Genomic DNA, 21,645 nt, shown 5'->3' on the forward strand with positions numbered 1-21,645 from the left:
TAAGGTAATGAAAGTTATTCCAAGGTTAGCAACAAGAAATGCAGGAAAAAAGAGAGGTAGGAAAAAGCAGAAGGACCTCTTAATGGAGTGTGGAATGTTAATGATAGACTCAGGTAAGATGAAAGACCTAACTAGCTATTCATTTACTAATCTTTAATCATGAAGCTCACATCATGGAATATTAGAGGTCTAGGTAATAAAAGAAAACAAAGAATGCTCAGTCATAGAATGAAACTGGAAATGCCAGATGTTATCTTCATCCAAGAAACTAAATGTTCCATCCAAAAAATAAAACAACTCCATAGTAAATGGCTTAATAGATTTTATTTCCTAGAGGTTAAAGCTGAAAACACAGCTGGGGGTATTCTAACTTTGTGGAATCCAAAGAAAATCATTATAACAGATGCAGAAGCATCTAAAAACTATTTATCAGTGGTCCTGCAACCAGTGGGGGAGCCAAAAATCTACTTGGTCACAAAAGTGTATGGTCCTCAAAGAATAGATGACAAACTTAAATTATTAGACTCCCTTATTGATCTCAGACATAGACAGGCTGGGATTCCTTAGATCTTGGCAGGAGACTTTAATATGATAAAATCGCTCTCGGAAAAAAAGGGAGGCACCAGAGTGCTCAACAGAGACTCTTTAGCGTTTCAGACTTTCACTGAGTATAGGTTTTTGGTGGATGCAGCCCTAAACAATGGATTTTTTACTTGGAATAACAAAAGAGGAGGTAAGGCACAGGTTGCCTCAAAGTTGGACAGGTTCATGATTTCAGAGGAGCTATTGCTTACTGATACAGAAATAACAGCAACGGTCCTTCCCTTTGGCGGCTCCGACCACTGGCCGATTCAAATGGAATTCAAGGGTTTTTTCTCTCCCAGGAACAGGCCCTTCAGATTCGAGAACATTTGGCTCTCTCACCCAGATTTCATCAGCAATATTGAAAAGTGGTGGTCAGAGGATTTGCAATTCCAGGGCACAAAAATGTTCCTCCTTCATAAAAGACTTAAGCATGTCAAGTTAAAACTAAAAGAGTGGAACAAAAAGGAGTTTGGTAATATTTTCGAGAACAAAAGAGCATTGGAAATCAAATTACAAGAACTCAACCAGGCCCTTATCAAAGATGGCTTTGACAAAATCAAAAGTGATCAGGCTGATAAACATCACCAAGAATGGGATAATTTATGCAAACAAGAGGAAACATTCTGGAGGCAAAAGTCTAGAGTGCTATGGCTCAAGGAAGGAGAGCGGAATACAAAATTCTTTCACAGATCCATGATGGCCAACAGAGCACACAATAGAATCTCAACGATAAAGGATGAGAATGGACAGGTACAGAATACCCATAATAGTATTGAAGCTGTGTTTGTCCAATATTTCCGAGATATCACCCGAGAAAATAATCCAGACAGAGAACATTCCATCAAAGAAATCACAAGGCACATTCCTAAGTTAGTGTCTAGAGAGGATAATTTTAATCTCAACAAGCCTGTTACTGGTGAAGAAGTTAGTGAGGTTCTTAAAGACATGAAGAATTGCAAAGCACCAGGGCCGGATGGTTTCAATGTGGATTTCTTTAAAGCTTGTTGGCACATTGTTAAATAGGACATTTTGGAGGTGGTGGAGGACTCCAGATCCAGTAAAACGATCCTGAAAGCCCTCAATACTTCCTTCATCTCCCTGATCCCCAAACGGGAATCGGCCCAAACTGCAGACAAATACAAACCCATTGCTTTATGCAATATGGTTTACAAGATCATCTCTAAGGTAGTGGCAAACAGACTTAAACCTCTCCTTCCTTCTTTAGTTTCCGAGGAACAATCTGGGTATGTGGAGGGCAGACAAATCTTGAATAACATCATACAAGCCCATGAGGTGGTCCACACGCTTAACAGAAAAAAACAAGCGGAGACGATAATGCAATTAGATATAGCAAAAGCCTATGATAAGGTCAATTGGAGCTACATCAAAAAGGTTCTCATGGCTTTTGGGTTCGACCATAACTAGATTTGATGGGTCATGGCTCTGGTGACCTCTTCTAGTTTTTCAATTCTGGTGAATGGTTCCCCCTCAGAGATTTTCGTTCCTTCTAGAGGCCTCAGGCAGGGGGATCTGCTCTCTCCCTTTCTCTTCATTCTCATGATGGAGGGACTGGGCAGATCTATTAAGCATGCTAAAGAAACGGGCAAAATCAAAGGTCTGCAATTATCGGAAAATGGTCAAGCTCTAACTCATCAACAATTTGTTGATGATACCTTGCTGCAAGGGCTCCCCACAGTCAAAGAAGCTTCAGCCTATAATCTAATCCTGAAGGAATTTTCTCTGGCTACAGGTATGGAAGTTAATCTTTCCAAGTCAATTTTTTTTTTCTTTAATACTAATATTGCTATTCAAAATAACATTTTGAGAATTCTGGGCTTCCAAAGGGACTCCCTCCCTACAAAGTATCTGGGAATTCCTCTTACAGACAAACCAATGCACAAAAGTATCTGGGAACAGACGATTAATAAATTGCAAGACAAAGTCAAAAATTGGACTTTCCGGGTCATGAATCTGGCAAGCAGGTTGGTTTTAACAAAGGCGGTTCTTCAATCGATCCCGGTTTTCATGTTATCAGCCCTCCCAGCTCCCAAAGGTGTTTTAGAGAAATTCAGAAACATTCAAAGAGATTTCCTCTGGGGTAAAGAAGAAACTAAGAAGAAATGGGCCCTGGTCTCTTGGGACAAAATCTGTAAACCCAAGGGACAAGGAGGGCTAGGCTTGGATGATCAGGAGATTCTCAATAAAACTCTAGGAGCCAAGCTTTGGTGGCACTGGGTCCAAGAGCCACAAGCTCAGTGGGCTAGAATCTGGAAAGAAAAATATGCAAGCTCTTGGCACACTAAGGATCTAATAAGAATGTCTGGCAATGTGAAAGGGTCTCACATCTGGAATAGAGCCTGGGACAACAGAAGCCTTGTTCAAAATAACAGCTTCTGGGAAATCAGAGCTGGTGATCTGGCACTCTTTTGGGAAGATAAATGGTAGCAAGAACCAATTCTGCTAACAGAGGATTTTGTTAGTCTCAAACAGGAAACAGACAATCAAGGGTTAAATAAAGTCAAGGATTTCTGGGATCAAGCTCAGACCTCAGGAAAATGGAGAAGCTGGAGTAAACTTAACTATGGAGATGATAGCCCCATGAAAATTAAGGCAGAAGCTCTTGGAAGCATACTTAAACAAAGAATGATTTTAGCTACAGAGGGGCAGGACCAATTGAGATGGGGCAATAACAATAAAGGTAACTTTGATCTTAAGGAAGCCAAAAGCATGCTTCTTGGGCTAGATTATAGGGCTCCAGACAAAACTTGGCAGCGCCTCTGGAAGCACCAAGGCTGGATGAAAATCAAGATTTTTATGTGGTTGGTTCACCATAAATTTTTTTTAACTTGGGACAACATACAGAAAAGGGGAGTCTTGGGGCCCTCCAGATGTCAGTTTTGCGAAGAGGAGGAAAACATGGAGCACATTCTCAACAGCTGCCCTTATACTACTTGGTTATGGGATTCCTTCTCTTCCATTTTCCAGCAGTCTGACAGAGACAATAATAGTATCATTAATACCCTGAACAATTGGAGAGTTAATTTTTCAGAGAATGAGTTCATTAATCTAGCCTGGACTTTTACGCCAAGCTTCATAATCTGGAATATTTGGAAGGAAAGGAATAAAAGGATTTTCAAAAGTGAAAAGTCCACCCCTCAGGGTCTTTTTAATCTGATCCTGAAACAGCTTCGGGAGACTGTTAGTACCACGGTTAAAAATCTCCCCAATAAACCTCCATCGATATCTGAGCTGCAAATTCTCAGACAATTGGGAATGAAAGGGATTATTCCTCAAGGTCTAAGCAGAAAGGATTCGGACACGGATATAGGGATGGAGTTCTGGCAACCTCCACCGAAAGGATATCTGAAATACAACATTGATGGGGCTTCAAAAGGCAACCCGGGAACAACTGGTTTTGGAGGAGTTTTAAGAGATGAAGAGGGCAAAATCATTTTTATCTTCCATTATCATCTTGGCAGAGCTACTAATAATATGGCAGAATTAATGGCGTTGGAACAATGCCAGGAGTTTCTGATCCAACACCTTTTCTCTAATGTCATTATTGAAGCGGACACTGAGATTACCATTAACTCTGTGAAAAGAATTAATTGTGGTACTCGACCGGAGAAAGTTTCTAATCACTGGAAACTTCTCCTGGTTTACCAAAGAATCCAGGTTCACCTCCAAGAGCTGTGAATGGTGAGTTTCAATCATGTTCGTTGTTCGGCCAATAAATTAGCAGACCTTCTTGCCAACCAAGGGGTGAACAATGCTGAAAGCGGGATAGCATACAAGTGGCGAGAAATTCCTCCAAACCGTTTAAAAGTTCTCTGCGAGGAGCAAGCTACAGAGGACAAGGAAATGTTTGATTATCGGTCTCGGATAATAGGCTTAAATTAATTTTTTCTGTCAAGCGGTTTCTCATCCTTCTGAAATGCATATGACAGAAATTCAAGCAAGGGTCTGTCTCATTCTCTTCCGGATTCACGTGAGGGGAAATATCAGGGTCTCGGAGGAAATTTTAAGGAGTCAATTCGCAAAGAAGCTCAGGCTTCGAGATAGGTACAGTGTTCAGAACAGACAGAGATTGGAAAATTGTTTCCTGGCAATGGTTTTTTCCCCTCTTCCCACCCTTAATTCCGAAAACCACACTTGAGCCGGATGTCTGGTGATTGCAAGTCTCATACAGGTTGGTGAGTGTGATATGATCCCTGGCCGTTGGATCCAACAGCCAGGATCAACGATTGAGAATGCGGATGCAGTTTGGTGGGTTCAACAACTGAGCCACGTCATACCTTTTTGACGTATCCTCCTGCCTGTTTTGTGGGTCCGGTGGATGTGTACGGGGTTTGATTTTCACGCAGCGGAGTCAGTGTTTAGAAATATTGACGGGCAGCAAATTGCTCTTTATGGGCAGAGCCATTCCTTTACCTCCCACAGTTACATGGGTGGTGTGTTAGTGATTTTGAATTCTTTTTGAACGGCTCTTTTGTTCTGCTCAGTGTTCTAGTCTTTTTTTGAGTCTGTCGGTTTACGCAATGTATTTCTTTTGAGTGTTTAGAGGTTTGATTGTAGGGCTCGAGGCTTGTTACTCTCGCCTGTTACCAGTTTCTGTAGGTTTTTTCCTTGGTGTATTACTCACCAAGGATTGTTGTATTCTATGTATTTTTATTTGTTGTTTATGGAAATAGAAGGTTCGACTCTTGCTTTAACAAAAAAAGAGATTCACTCCAGCGAAGGCGGCTACTCTGTTCATGCCTAACAACAACTATCCACGCATGCTATAGGCTATGAACTATGGTTAACGCTTATATATGTTCATGATTTAAAAAATATATGGCTTGTAGATTGATGTTTTTCTTAAATTTTTAGGGTAAAGCTATTTTTATATGGCATATTTTTATGTTGAGTATTTTTTCCTTTTATTAAATTTTTATGTTATTGATGAATATAAAAATTATTGACAAAAAATTTTAATATATATTTTTTAAATATATAAATTTGTCAGGAAAATGGCTTGTTTTGTTACAACAACGTCTACCATGGTAACTCCATAAATGCAAGTTCATAGTCATGATTTTACTTATTGATTTATATCTTGATATATCTAACAACTGTGTTGACAAATGTATACTTTGAGGACTATGCAACCTATATATTATTAAATTTTGATTGAATGAAATTAGTATATTGATGTAGATTATTTATTTCAACCAAGATTCCAATAATAATTATGGGAAAGTAGGATCATGTACAGGGTTTCTTATTATTTATTAATATTATTGCTATGTGTATAATGATTGTGTGTTTATGATAACACATAACGTAAGATATCATCAGATGAAGTTCACCCGTGATAGCAGAGGGCGGTACACCATATATCCTAATGACTAAGAAATGATCATCAAGGTGGTAGAATATAGCTAAGACCACACACCACATGGGCATGAAGAAGAAAGATTAGTTGGCCAAGGGGGAGGGGTAAACTGTCCTGATTTGATGGATACCGTGAGGAGCCTAAAGGATAAAGTCATAAGTTTTAAGGAAAACAATGCAATATTGGTAAGAGCCTAGGAAAAGAAAGTTGAAATCAATGCAGTTATCTTACAAAGCCTCTCAGATTCGTAGAGTCAGAAGCAACATGAGTTGGGAACTAATCACAGAGGCAAGGGAAGCCTTCAAGAATAACAAGAGAAAACAAATGGAGTAGATGGTAGCAGGTCCAGGAAGAGGCATAGGCGGGAGAGTGAAGACACTGTGAAGGGGAATGTACCGTTAAGTACCCTAGAAGGAAGGACCAACACTTATGTGCATCAATCTGGTGGATATTCCAGCTCTACTACCATGAGGCACCATCATCATTGTCATCGTCATCATCACCAGAGAAGAAAAGAAAAGAATTAAATGCCAGAGGAATTTAAGAAAGCCAAGCCACCCACATTTGATGGAGATATGAAGAAACCTGAAGACGCAGAAGCCTGGTTGTTGGGCATAAGGAAATTTTTCAAAATTCATAATTATTCTGAAAATATGAAAGCTAAGATTTCCACCTATAGTTTGAAAGGAAAGGTAGATATATGGTGGGAAGATTTGAAAAATGTCAAAGGCATTGTTGAAGAAGAATTGACTTGGAATGAATTTGAGAAGCTTTTCAAGAATCAATATTTATATAAGTGATATTATGACAGTAAGGCAAAGTAATTTTATGAACTCATAATAGGGCAAATGTCATATGAGGAATACACCACCAAGTTTCTAGATTTGTTGAGATATGTGCCATATCTCAAGGATGAGAAGGCCAAAATCTAGAGGTTCATCAGTGGGTTGCCTATGACATTCAGAGACAAAATTCAATTTCTGGAACCTTGGACACTGAACGATACCATTAATAAATTGAAACACTGCTACGAGTAGTCAAAGCATACACCTTAAATTAAAAGTGATTGGAAGGAAAAGAACAACATTGGAAATAAAAAACAATGGCCCATGAAATTCATAGATAAAAAGGGAAGCAAAGAACCATCCGCCATAAATTGATCCCAACAGAAAACAGGTCCAGCTACTAAAGGGAATACACAGCAGCCAACAATAGGGCATCAAAGAGCTCAAATAAAGCCACCATAAAATGGATTGCACACATCAAAGAAACACAGGGCCTAAGATTTATAGTGCCCTGAAAACTCACATAGTGGGGGACGTAGCTTAGATTTTGCTTAGAAACGAAATCATGGACAATCACCAGGGAGACCACCAAGCGTCAATCATTGAGATGGAAGGTAAGATGTGTGATCAATTCATTTCAATTTTAATTGACCTACAACTATGTCAGCTAGGAGCATGTGGAAAAGTGAAAATTGATTAAGGAATTGCACACAAAGCCATGGTTAGACTAGTTGGAAACTGGGACAAAAATAAAATTTAGTCATTGGGTGAAATCATGTGCATTTGATCTCAGTGGCATGCCCACAACAACACATTTAAATTTACTGCCATTGGGTGAGTATAGCATAATATTATTGGGCATGGACTGGTTGTACATGCATAGGACCAAAGTAGATTGTTTTGAAATAGAAATAAAATGCATGGATGATGCTAGGAACAAAAAAATATTACAAGGCAAGTGAAAACCAATTCCAATCAAACTAATCATAGCAATGTAAGCTAAACACAGTTTCTAGAAGGGTTGTAAATTATTTGTTGTGCAAATATCCAGTGATAAGGAAGCTACTAACAACTTTGGGCAAGAAGAAATCAAATTATTAAGAAGTATCCGATGTTGCAACAATATGGGGATGTGCGTCTAGCGGATATACCTAGTTTACCTTGTCTTAGGGAAGTCAATTTCTCTATTGAATTGGTTCCTGGAGTGGCACTAATGTCCAAAGCACCATACAGGATGAACATTCTTGAGTTGGTAGAGATAAAATAAATTCTTGATAAAGGTTACATACGACCAAGTGTGTCACCATGGGGAGATCCAGTATTATTTGTGAAGAAAAAAGATGGGATGGTCCGACTCTATATTGACTATTGGAAATTGAATAAAGCGACCACTAAGAACCGATATTTGTTTCCACATATTGATGACTTATTCAATTAACTGAGGGGAGAAATAGTATTCTACAAGATCGATTCAAGGTTTGGGTACCATCAAGTGTGCATCAAGGAAGAGGATATCCACAAGATTGCTTTCACGAAAAGATACGACCATTATGAGTTTGTAGTGGTACCCTTTGGGCTTACTAATGACCCTGCCACTTTCATGTGTATAATGAATAGTGTCTTGTGTCCTTATTTGGACAAATTTGTCATTTTTTTTGTTTATGATATATTGGTGTATTCAATAACTGAAGAAGAGCATGAAGAACATTTAGCAGCAGTATTGCAATTGTTAACAGAGCATAAGTTTTATACAGATCTTAGTAAATGCAACTTCTTCCACAAATTAATTACTTGGGACATATTGTCGCACAGGTGGGAGTAACAGTTGACCTAGATAAGATTAAAGCAATCATGGAATGGCCAATACCAAAGAATGTGAATGAGGTCAAATCATTCATGGGATTGACAGGTTACTATTGGAGGTTCATCCGAAACTTCTACAAGATAGGCCATCCTATCACATCCTTGTATAGAAAAGGAAAGAAATTTGAATGGACAATTGAGTGTGCAACAAGCTTCAAGCAATTGAAATAGTTTCTCATGAATGCACTAGTGTTGAGGATTGTAGATTCTGATAAGGATTTTGTAGTATGCACGATGTCTGCAAGGAAGGGATCAATGGAATGTTGATGCAAGAAATTCAAGTGGTGTGCTATGAGTCATGAAAGCTAAATGAGCATGAACATAATTATGTAACTCATGATCTAAAATTAGTTGTCGTCATCCATGCACTGAAGATGTGGAGACACTACCTTCTTAGTAGAAAATTATTCCTAATGATTGATCATGGAGGGATAAAGTATTTATTTGAACAACCCAAGTTAAATGTAAGGCAAGCAAGATGGATAGCCACGCTTAGTGAGTTTAATTTTGAAATCAGATATATAAAGAGCAAAGAAAACAAGGTGGTCGGTGCACTTAGTAGAAGGATTCAACTAAATCATCTGGAAGCCATAAGTTTTTATGAAGTAAACATGGTGGAAAGGGTAAAAAATGTTGGACAACAAGATGAAAGGTACCAACAAATAAATGACAAGTTGCAACAATATGGTGAGGATGAAGAGTATCATCTCATGGGTGATGGCATAATCAAATTCAAGAATAGAATCTATGTGCCAAATAGAGGAATTAAAGGGGCTCGTCACAAGAGAATTCCATGACAATTCATCTTTAGGCCATCACGGGTACAAAAAGACACTCACAACCATTCATAAGTTTTATTTTTGGACAAATTTGAACAAAGAAGTGGTTGATTTTGTTGCTAAATGCATAGAATTCTAACAAGTGAAAGATGAGTGCAAACATCCAACATGTTTATTGCAGCCCATTCCCATTCCAGAATGGAAGTGGGAGGTGATCTCCATGGATTTCATTACCGGTTTACCAAGGACCTTTAGACAACATGATGCAATTATGGTGGTGATTAACAAGTTAAGCAAGGCAACTCATTTTGTGGATGTCAAATCCACCCACTCAACTAGTGAGGTGGATTAAATTTTCATAAGGCAGATTGTGAGGTTGCATGGAGTTCCTAAGAAGATCATCTCAGGTAGCGATGCCAAATTCACTTCCATGGTTTGGAAGGATCTATTTGCATGATTGGGGACCGAATTGGCCTTTAGTACCGCTTATCATCCATAGACAGATGCACAAACAGAAAGGGTGAAATAAATCCTCAAAGACATGTTGAGCATGTATGTAATGCACCAACAAAAGAGGTGGGAAGAGTATCTTCCACTTATATAATTTGCAAATAATAATGGCTACCAAGAGTCCTTGAAGATGAGCCCATTTGAGGCACTGTAAGGGAGGAGTTGCAATATTCCTATCAGTTGGAGTGATCCAGTAAACAGGGTCCTTATTGGGCCTGATATGCTCAAAGAAATGGAGCAACAAATTCAGATCATCAAACTGAATCTGAAGGCGGCACTAGACAGGAAAAAAATCTATGTGTATTAGTGTAGGGTACATAAATAGTTCCAAGTTGGTGAACATGTCTATTTGTGGATTAATCCCAAGAAATTTTCCTTCAAAATTGGGTCATGTGCCAAGTTGGCACCTCATTTTTGTGGACCTTTTGAGATCCTGGAAAGGATTGGACTAGTGGCCTACATGTTGGCTTTACCTCCATCAGTAAAATTCCATGATGTTTTCCATGTTTCTTTACTTAAAATATATATATACAAGATTATAATCATGTGATTGATTACTTAGTGCTATAGGTGGAACCAGAGGGAGAGTTCCAACCAGAGCCCTTATGTATCCTAGATCGGAGAAGCATCGTGCTCCATAATCGAGAAATAAAGCAAGTCAAAGTGCAGTGGAGACACTTTGGGCTTGAGGAAGCCACTTGGGAAATTGATGATTCAATGAGGGAATCAAATCCTTTTTGGTTTCTTGGTTAAAGAAAATGTGTATGAACTATAAATGTTGTACAAATCAATGTATATAAAGCTCCATAGCAATATGTGTTTGTTTTAAGCATGTCTTATATGTTGCATATCGATAAAGAACACCAAGGACGGTGTTCCCCCAAGCGGGAGGGGTTTGTGACAACCTAAATTACTTAACCTCATTTTTCAATGTAAATATTTTTATAAAGGAATAAGGCACTAAGTTATGGGACACATATTCCAGGTACAGGGGAGGCTGCTTATTTGGGATGGTGTAAAATCCTTCAGGCAAGCAAATCTGAATTGTTGGGACAACCTTTGAAGGCTGGTTTTTAACTACCTTAATAAATTGGGTCTTGAACTCAATGAGACTACAAGAAGGTACACCAAAACCATACTCTCTTGGAGAATAATGCAAGCAAGAAAGGACACAACAACAAATGAATTTGACCTATGTTATTAAGAAACTATGCCCAGAGCACACAAAGAGGGAATGGGCCATTGAAATACATTAACCAACTAATGATAGAGGAAGACATGACTCGCTTATCATTGGATGACAAGATCTATTGGTAGTGTCATATGTCAAAGGTAATGTATATGAGAAGATGCCTCGAATAGGTAGAGAAGGTGAAGAACCACCGTGGATGAGAAGAGAGAGAACACTAGGGAGGCAGTGAAATATAGGGAGCATGCACTCAAGAGCGTGGCAAACCAAAGTTCAATCAAATGCAGAGAAGATAATTGGGGGAAAAAGAGAGTAGTAGAAAAGAGAGAGGGAAGAAGAAGAAGGTACACATAGACAAACAAGCGAAGGAAGTAGATAAGGGAAGGGAAAGCGAGAGAAACTTGGAAAAAGGAGGTGGCATAGAGTAAGAGTAACATTTGGTTGGCATGAAAATCCAGGTGAGGAAGAAATTTCCTCTTGAGTCCCCATTTGTGGGAAGGTGGAGATGGTGATTCTCAAAAAATCCCTAAGGGTTGGGGTGGAGAAATTAGTCCTAGGAAAATTCCTGGAGTGTTTCTAGATGGATTCCTTGTTGTATGCTTAATTTTTTGTGGTTCCGGATTCCCCAAGTTGGGTGGGACCACGATGTTGAGTTCTGAAGGGTGGAGACAACAAGTCTTGGGATTCCTTGTATATGTTCTTGCTCACGATTCTACTGAAGGGCAGAGACGATGATTCTTTGAATTCCCTATGACTTGTTGATTACAACTCAGTGGAAGGGTGGAGACAATGAGTCTCTTGAAACCCCATGCAACATTGACTACCACTCAGTTGGAGGGTAGAGGTGGAAGGATCTTTGGAGTCCCAGGAGCAACTAGAGTTGGTGTTTTCAGCCTTGAGAAAGAGACCCCTCAGTCTCTGGAATCTGGCTTGGGGGTGATAGTTGTAAGAGAGAACCAGTTGCAACTATCTACGGTTGGGTAGAGAGTCCTAGTCCCAGACTCAATTGCCCAAAGATTTATAAGACAAGTGTTTCTTAAGTATGTTTTTTGTTAATGACTGTGCTAATACATCTCTTTTTTGAAATGGTGATGTTGTGCAAATATAAGACCGTGTTACTAGAATTACACAAATTAACTGACATATTGTGCAATGTCCAAAAGGCATCGAAATAACCTATAAGAAGCTTGATTTAATAACAATAATATTTAGAAGAGAACTTCTTCTTGTTATGAGATGATGGTTACATTGATGATAACTTGCATTACATGTATGATGTTACAATGTGATAATGTTGAGGATTTTCCTTCTTTCTTATTCTCATTAATATGTGATCTCATAGGAGGGACCTCTTCGAGCCATTGGTGATGCACACCCTGATGTTGCTCAAGATTGGTCTAATTTATCTGTATGTTGTGATGTGTAGAGCATGTATTTTGGAGGTTGGTTATAGTCTTATGCTAGATGTGGATGACACCCTGTCTGGGGTAATCATCCCTAGGTCCTTGCTAATAGCCAAGTTTCCTAGGAACCCTTCACAAGCTCTGCTTCTTTGTCCATCATATAGGTAGTGACCAGGTGGGTGCATGAAATTACTTGTATGCTTGCAATAGGCCTTGGGTTTCACTGTGGGGTGCTATGTGAGCATTGTATGCCTTTCAAGGGTCACCAAGCTTGTATCAGAAGGTAATTGGAAACCATAGGGGCAGTTATCCCTGAAATTCCTTATCCCTAAAATGAGAGTGCTTGTAGGTCTATGATCTTATCTATTATGTACCTATCCATAAGGCTCTTGCTGGTACTCAGACTTAAGGGAGGGAATCCTTATTCCTTTGAGGTGTGTTGATCTCTTTGTGGCCTTTTTAACACCATGTGCTTCATGGTGGCTATTATATGTTTGTGGCGCTTATTGGGTCCTTGAATGAGACCTATAGATCTCTATGTTGATATTTGTTAGATCCGGGTAAAACACTGAAGATCTTATGAACTGGATCCTCGAGAGATTGGATGGGTAAGACACTAGCCTATATGGGAAAGTCCCTCATCGGTGTTCTTTGCTACAAACAATTTGAACCTGGAGAGGGTAATTTTTGCATAAGCTTAGGAGGGATAACACAAGTGGGTGCCTTAACAAACTCCAATGACCACGGTGAGACTCTGTCACAAGTCCAGACGTTTGTAGAACCACCACAGTTGGGCCATAATAAAACTCCTTTGTGAATGGAACATAAAATAGGAAGGGAGAAAACTCTTAGGAAAAACCATCAGGTGTAAGAGTGAACATCATGCTCATGGCCCAATTCTGGCCAAAAACTTCATCGACATGATATGGGTGAGACCCTCCCATGAGTGGCATTGATGCAACTTAGGCGTGAGCTTTATCTTATAGCCTTAGTTAATTAACCTTATTTGCATGGCCTGACAAGAAGCCTCATCGTGTAATAAATAAGATGAATGCTTTAATTATGAATTATCGCTAAAAGGGATGAACATAAGGATGATGTACCAAGGAAGTTATAATCCCATAAGATCTATCTTGGAGATTATTCCCTGAGTGCAAGAAGAGGGGTACACATTATTAAGGAGTAGGGGTAATGGGGCTAGGGTAACCATCTTGTAAGATCCATACCAAAGGCTATTTCCTGGAGGAAAAATAAAGGCGAAGCCGAGAGTTTTAGCCAGGGAACGAAGCCAAAAGTTTAGCTGGGGAAACACATTGGGATTGTTAGCCAGGGAACATAGCTGAGTGTTTTAGCCGGGGAACTGAGCTAGGAGTTTTAGTCGAGGAATGCAGTGGAATTTTTAGCAAGGGAATGAAGATGGGTATTTATAACCGGGCTTCAGAGCCAAGAGGCAGAAAGGTTCCTATCGGTAAGCGTTTCGACATTTGATGGTTGCCCAAAAAATATTCCTTGGATGTGTAAAGTAGGTATTCCCCATATGTTTGAAGCAACTATTCCTTAGATGTGTGAAGTGGGTATTCCCTAGATGTATGAAGAAGATACTCCCAAGATGTATGAAGCAGGGAGAACCAAGAGTTATCCCCCGAATGTATGAAGCAGTGATCCGGGTGGCTCCAAAAATAGAAGTGGCCTTGAAAATAATTCAAAAATAAAAGTCATCAAATGGAAGTGAAACCAGGACCAAATCGTAGTCCTTATCACCCTTATTCCAATGGTGTGAATGACACTCAAATCCAATTTCGTATGCTCAAGTTATAACCGGCAAAATATTTGGTCAAACTTGGCCAAGTGGCAGCCATTGACAAGGCAAAAATTTGGCAAAGGGATGGCGCATGGAAAAGGATGTTCGGAAAGGGATAATTTGTCACCTCATTAATTTTCCTAATAACCCTTAATTTCCGGCAGAAAAATTTTGACCGATGGTTTTTTAAAAAACAAAAATTATATAAGTTTGGGGGGGGGGGGGGGGGGGTGGCGGGCTACCACCCCCACCACCCCCAATGATCTTCCCAATGGTATTGTATAATACATATTTAAATAGGGTGTGTGGGCCACCCCCGGTGGACCCGCCCAATCCTCATTAGAGACACATTTAAAATAAAACAACGGTTGAACCTTCATATGGTATGCGACGAGATTAGAACTAGAACTACCTGTGCTATGTGCCACTCCCACCAATGGGCCAACGACCCCACGTTGGTGGTTCCACCCCATTTTTTATATAAAACCTCACATTCGCCATTCGAACCAGACAGACGGAGGAGCGGAGTATGGAACCCTGAGTGACCAAGAGGGTTGGAACCATTAGTGAGGAATCTTGCGAGATATTGAAAAGATTCCCTTGGGGGCCATAGGTGTTAGTGTCATAATTTGGAGATTTTATAGTCATTTCTGCATGTTTTCACATCAAGAATCAAATCGTGTAGTCCATTTCTCCAGCTGAGGTCTCTAATTTTAGGCCATCATCATAAATGGAGGTATAAGGGTTATTTTTGTAAAGTTGATTGTAATTCATTTATTTGCTGCCACTTAATGAAAGAAGGCCTCCCCACTTTGAGCAGGGCCTAGAGACTTAGCCCATATTGGGTGAAATCCATAATCAAATCATTTATATGCCTTTGCTCTCATGTTTGATTTATGATTTGTGCTCCTTTTTCATGTGTTAAGTTACTTGGTTAACATGCTCTTTTATATGCAATTATGTATGCATCCATGAAGTAAAATATTTGGATCAAGTTTGGTATCAGAGCAGGTCTTCTTGATGCAAGTTGCATGAGTTAATGCAATCAGGAACAAGCTCCAAAGAGGTGAAGGAAAAATTAAATCCTTTTATCCCGAAGTAGGGCGTGCACCACGAAGACGAAACATTGAAGATGAGGAAGCTCGAATGGAGGAAGAGCGAAATTATCACAAGATCTTATTCATTATGGAAAAGAAAGTTCACAAGTTGTTTGTAGAATATGAGAATACAATCAAGCCTAAGAAAAAATAATCAGATGATCATGCCTCGGTAAATCATGAAGGTGGAGGAGAAGAGCCTCCTCCATCTCCGTCCTCTAGTGAGAGTTCTTCTTCTCCCTCTTCTCACCATTATAACAGACATCATAGGAATGCATCTAAAAATCCCTTTTTCAAGTTGGATGTCAAATTTTGATTTACCTATATTTAGTGGATAATCTAATGCAGAAAATCTAGATAACTGGATAAGACAGGTTGAAGTGTATTGCCGCGTACAACAAATCAAAGAGGATGAAGCCAAGATCCAGCTAGCATCCCTTCGATTGAGTGGCACCGCTCTCGTCTGGTGGGAAGGAAAGTTGCAGCAAGGTAGTAAGAGTAGCCGTAAAATTATTTCATCTTGGTCTGAGTTCATTTCTTCTTTAAGAGGACAATTTTACCCATTGGGTTAGAGATAGAAGGTCATGATGGAATGACAACATTTGAAACAAAGCAAAGATCAAAGTGTTCATAATTTTATAGAGGAGTTTAGAAAACAAGCATTAGCATTAAATGTTCCACTAGACACTTCTAAGATGTTGATGAAATATATTGGCTCTTTGCATAGTTATTTGCGTCATTCATTGTTATTATTTGAACCTATTTCTCTTGACAAAGCTAGTGTGAAGGTTGTACATCTTGAAAGTAGGGAGAAGCATGAGCAAGATGACCGCTCGAAGAGGGCAACAACAACCAAGAGAAGAGAAGCAAGACCCTCTTGTACTCATTGTGAGAAAGAAGGGTATGATGAGGAGAATTGTTGGAATCTGCATCCAGAATTGAGACCTAAGAGGAATGATAGAAAATAGAAGTAAAAGATAGTTGTAATTGTGTAACAAGACCAAGAATTTGAATAAGAGGATGATGAGAAGATCACAGTTACGAGATTTCCAGGTGGTGGACCAATTGACTTGGGATTAAACTCAGGTGACAAAATGAATATTGCAGCTCTTGGGATTGCAACAGATGGACCCATCGACCCGGGTTATGATTCAGGTCATGAGACAAAGATTTTAGCGAATGATGTGCCAAAATTGAAAAGGTTACTAAATGCGGCATGGCTCCAAAAACTTGAAGAAATCAACCAAAGCATTCAAGCGAAGAATGTTGAACTAAGGAGACTCCTACAAGAAGCAGAGAAGGAGAAACAAAGGTTGAAACATCAGTTACAAGCCAAAGAGGAGGGCTTGGAAAAGTTGCAGCATAACAAGCCTGAGGTAAAAAGTGATTCTTCAATTTCATGTACTTTTTATGATGATGATTTCATTGCTTTTGAGAAACATACTACAGGAATTGGATCAAAATTGTTGAATAAAATGGGGTATCAAGGAAAGGGCCTCAGAATTAATGGCCAAGGCATTGTGAATCCCATCAAATTGGAGTAATTGCCTCATTAGGCGGGACTTGGATATATCAAAAAAGAGGTTGGGGAATGCTCCAAGACAGCCAGTGACCAACCAACGATAGATGATGAGAACACTTCATCACATTCCAGTGATAGTGAGGGTTCCATGGGCACTTATCAGAGGCACACCAGAAATAAGCGTTCCAAGACGATCCGAAAAGTTTGGAGGAGAAAGAATCATTGTAGTCACTGCAACGAGGTTGGAAACCATAGAACCACGTGTTGGATGCTCTAGGCCTGGAAAGCACCTCTGAAGAAACCAACGAGAAAATTTGTTCATCAAGTGAATTAGCTCCAGGATGATGACCCCTTCACTTTGTTGAGTAAGAGATGGTTTTACTAGATATAACAACTTGTCATGGCCACATTTTAGAAATCATGTGTTGTGAATAATTCTAAAAGTGATGATGTGTTTTCCATTGCTTATTAAAACAACGATGATGTTTTGGACCTTTTGTTGATAGATGGGGTATTGGTTTCTATTATGATGTAAAATTGACCAAAGAGTGTGTGTTATAAACTCTTGGAAAGTATGGGGTTGTTTGAGTCATGTGTGGTTTTGTATGTGATTGCAAAGAATGTACGAAATTTGCATGCAATGCAGATGTTGAAAGTTTGTCTTGACGATGACACATGCAGTGTGCAGGATGTGTTTAGGCTTTTGGAGGACCAAAAACCCCTCAGTGGGGAGGAATGATTCGGGTGGCTTCAGAAATAGAAGTGGCCTCGAAAATAACTCAAAAATCAAAGTCATCACATGGAAGTGAAGCTAGGAGCAGATTGTAGTGCTTGCCGCCTTGATTCTAACGGTGTGAACGACACTGAGATCCGAGTTTGTATGCTCAAGTTATAGTTGGTCAAAGTTTTGGTCAAACTTGGCCATGTGGCAGTCACTAACAAGGCAACAATTTGGCGAAGGGACAACCCACGAAAATGACGGTCTGAAAGGGTTAATTTGTAACCTCCTTAATTTTCCTAATAACCCTTAATTTCTGGCAGAAAAATTTTGACCGATGGTTCTATAAAAAAAAAAAAAATTAAGTTTGGGGGGGCAGGTTGCCACCCCCACCACCCTCCAACAATCCTCCCAATGATATTATATAATATGTATTTAAATAGGGTGGTCTGGCCATCCCTGACGGACTCGCCCAACCCCCGTTGTAGCCACATTTAAAATAAAACAACAGTTGAACCTTCATATGGTATGCGACAAGATTTGAACTGGAACCGCCCACGTGTTATGCGCCACTGCTACCAACGGGCCAACGACCCCACATTGGTGGCTCCACCCCAATTTTTATATAAAAAAACACATTTTCCATTCGAACCAAACGGGTAGAGAGCGGAGCACGAAACCCTGAGTGGCCAGGAGGGTCAGGATCATGAGCGAGGAATCTTGCTAGATGCTGAAAATATTCCCTTGGCGGATAGAGGTGCCAGTGTCAGAATTTGGCAAGTTTATAGTCATTTTTGTACGTTTTCGCACTAGGAATCTAACATTGTAGTCTGTTTCTCTAGCTGAGGTATCCAATTTCAGGCCATCATCAGAAATGGAGGTATAAGGGTAATTTTTGTAAAGTTTATTGTAATTCATTTATTTGTTGCCACTTAATGAAAGAAGGCCTCCTTACTTTGGTCAGGGCCCGAAGATGTTGCCCACATTAGGTGAACTTCATAATCAAATCGTTTGTGTGCCTTTGATCTCAAAGTTTCTTTATAATTTCCGCTCCCTTTTCATGTGTTAAGTTACTTGGTTAACATGCTCTTTTATATGCAATTCTATATGCATCCATGAAGTAAAAGATTTGGATCAAGTAGGGTTGCCTAGACACATAGTGCAGGGTCGTGGGATCCAAACCCATGAACAGGTTGGCAACCAATAATTAATTGCCAAGTGGTGCTAGGAGATTAGCCAGGTGGGTATAATTACGTGGTTGCCACGTGGCCAAGATGTTGATTTGGCGCTCCCTAACTCGCCAGACTTGTAATGGTCACATCTCTTGATCTGAGGGTTGGATTGAGGTAAAATTTTATATAGCTAGATTCGTCTTGTTGAGATGATTGCAGTGGTGATACTTATTTCCAATTATGAAGACAAAAACATATTATCCCATCTCTCTAACTATTATAAGGGAGATTGGATTAACAAGTGAACATTTTTCACCAAGGTTAAGGTCGAGGGTGTTACACTTAGAACACTTCTCTTGATGTTTTTTGAACACAAAAATAAAATTCTAAAGAAATCTAGGTAATTCCTTACCTTCTTAAGGTTTGATATACCAAATTCAGGCTCAGTGATCTCAATGGACATTAATGATCATCATCGTCATATTATGTTCTATCTTCATTCCTTTCTTATTGTTTTGCAATCTTGTTATGTTTTTTGCTATTGTATCAGATAATAAATAATTCATTGTTACATTATTCTACATAATTTTCATTCTATTAAAATAGTTTTCTAAATGGTTTTGATTTGGGGTGAATCAATTAATCATTATTTGTTATATGTTAGGGCAAAATCATCACCTCCACTTCGACGTTTACATAATAACCATGTCTTACCCATTAACATGATCGGTTTCTTGTTCCCTATAGGCTATCATGGTTATGAAGTTGATCTAATTGACATGAGAGATCCACAACTTCTATATATGGTGTCTCTGGGAGAAGCCTGAGAAATTCCTCTTAGATATTTCTCACACTTTTTCTCTATTACTTGCTTTCAAGATGAAATTCAATCAATAAAATGATAAGAAAATGCTTTACTTATGCAAATTTTGGATTGTTTAGCATGTGGATCTAGCCCAATTTTATAAAAATCCCCTTTTTGTGTTCTCAAATTAGTTGGTTTGGTTGTTTTCTCATAAATTTGGTATATTGCAAGTAAAGATCCAAAAGTTGGGAATATTTATATTTTTTAGCCAAATTCTCTCACAATAGTTGACATTAAAGAATATTTTATTTATAATGGAAGGCTTGATGGAAGACAATACTTCTCACAATGAAGTGACAAAGTTCTTTTTCTTTTGAACTATGTTTTCCTTTTAATAAAAGATTAAACTATGAATGGTCACTTTTTCCCCTCAGATAATGATTAAGAAATTTAGCATTTGAGAGTTTTGTTTTTGGTTGTCAAATAAATCATACAAGAAGAACTAATTCTCCAAATTGTTTTGTATAGAGAATTAAAGCATAAGGCCAAGATTTACATTGTTGATATAATTTTCTCTTCTAAGTGAAACTTTTATACAATTATGAGAGAACACCATGAAAACTTAAGTAATCTTTACAACATAATTTATTTGAAGTTAAACATTTTTACAATTGTTGAAATTGTTTTGGTTCATATACATAACTGATTGATTAAAAACACGATTAAAAGAAAAGTAAAGATGTTTTCACATCCACATAGCATCCCTTATACTTCTTATGAGAATTCAACTTTCAACCCTTACACTGCTTATGAGAATTCAACTTTCAAAGAATTAGACCATGTATGCAATGTGGTTTGCAATCATATGATGCCTTTTCTTTTAGATATAATGTGTTGTAGATGTTTTTTTGTTTTTTTTGAATTAAGTGGATTATCATGCTTGATACTTTTAAGACTAAATTAAATAGTTACTTTTTGAGAGGATGTTCAACATCGACATGTGAATAATTATTGTAGTTGAGATATGTTACGATGTTTAGCAAAATCAATTACCACTTTCACTAAGTTACATTTTATAAATAAAAACAATCATGTTCAACTACATTAAGAAGCTCAAAAATGTTATCATAATCACACTTTCAAAAAGTTGAAAGCAAATTTTAAAATGGTAAAATATTTTTTTTTTAATACAATCATATATTACTCGTAAATTTGAACCTAATCAATACTTTGCTATTTAAATATTCATGTATCAAAAAAGTTTTTATTTATTTATTATAATGACCACAATGGTTGGAGGATCAACTTCTATTTTAGTTATTATGTTCCTTAAGGGGGACATATAATTTCAATGTTGTTGTATCATTTTGTATTTATATGGTACTAACAAATGGGCGTCCCAAACTCAACCTTGGATTTCTAGTGAAATATTTGGTGATGTTTGTTTTTTTTGGTGCCTTTGACGTGGTAATGAACTTATGTCTGCATTGAACACACATTCATTGCTTTGGGAATTGTGACACATTCAATTAGGGAGTTATGTCATTGTTCATATTATCATTCACTACTATTACTTTAGGAGGAATTACATTTACTGCAATTACTCGAAGAGGTGTGGAAAATTCAATTGGAGACTTACATTCCTTCATTTGTGAGTTCTGGTTGTTGGTCATCTACACTATTTGGTATTCAAATTGTTTATTAACGTTTATGCCAATGATAGTAGTTGTTTGCTCTACTTGTTATTTGGTCCTTTGGTCCATTCATTTGATGTTTAAAACTTGTAATTCACATCTATTGTCACCAACATTCACACTAGCTCATCCCATATTAAATTTTGATCATATAATTTGCTTAATACTTTACAAACATTAATTTATCTTAATATTATTATAACACTTATATATTTATAATAATTTAAAAAAATTATGAATTAAAAATTACATAATAAATCACCTCTAAAATAAAATAATTTCCCTTCACTATTATAAAAATAAACTAATATATAATTCAATTAATTATTAATTTGTTATATATTA

Source organism: Pinus tabuliformis, chromosome 8 (genome assembly GCF_031772625.1).
Source record: "Pinus tabuliformis cultivar Carrire ecotype Pingquan chromosome 8, CPIR1, whole genome shotgun sequence".
NCBI classification, from domain to species: Eukaryota; Viridiplantae; Streptophyta; class Pinopsida; order Pinales; family Pinaceae; genus Pinus; species Pinus tabuliformis.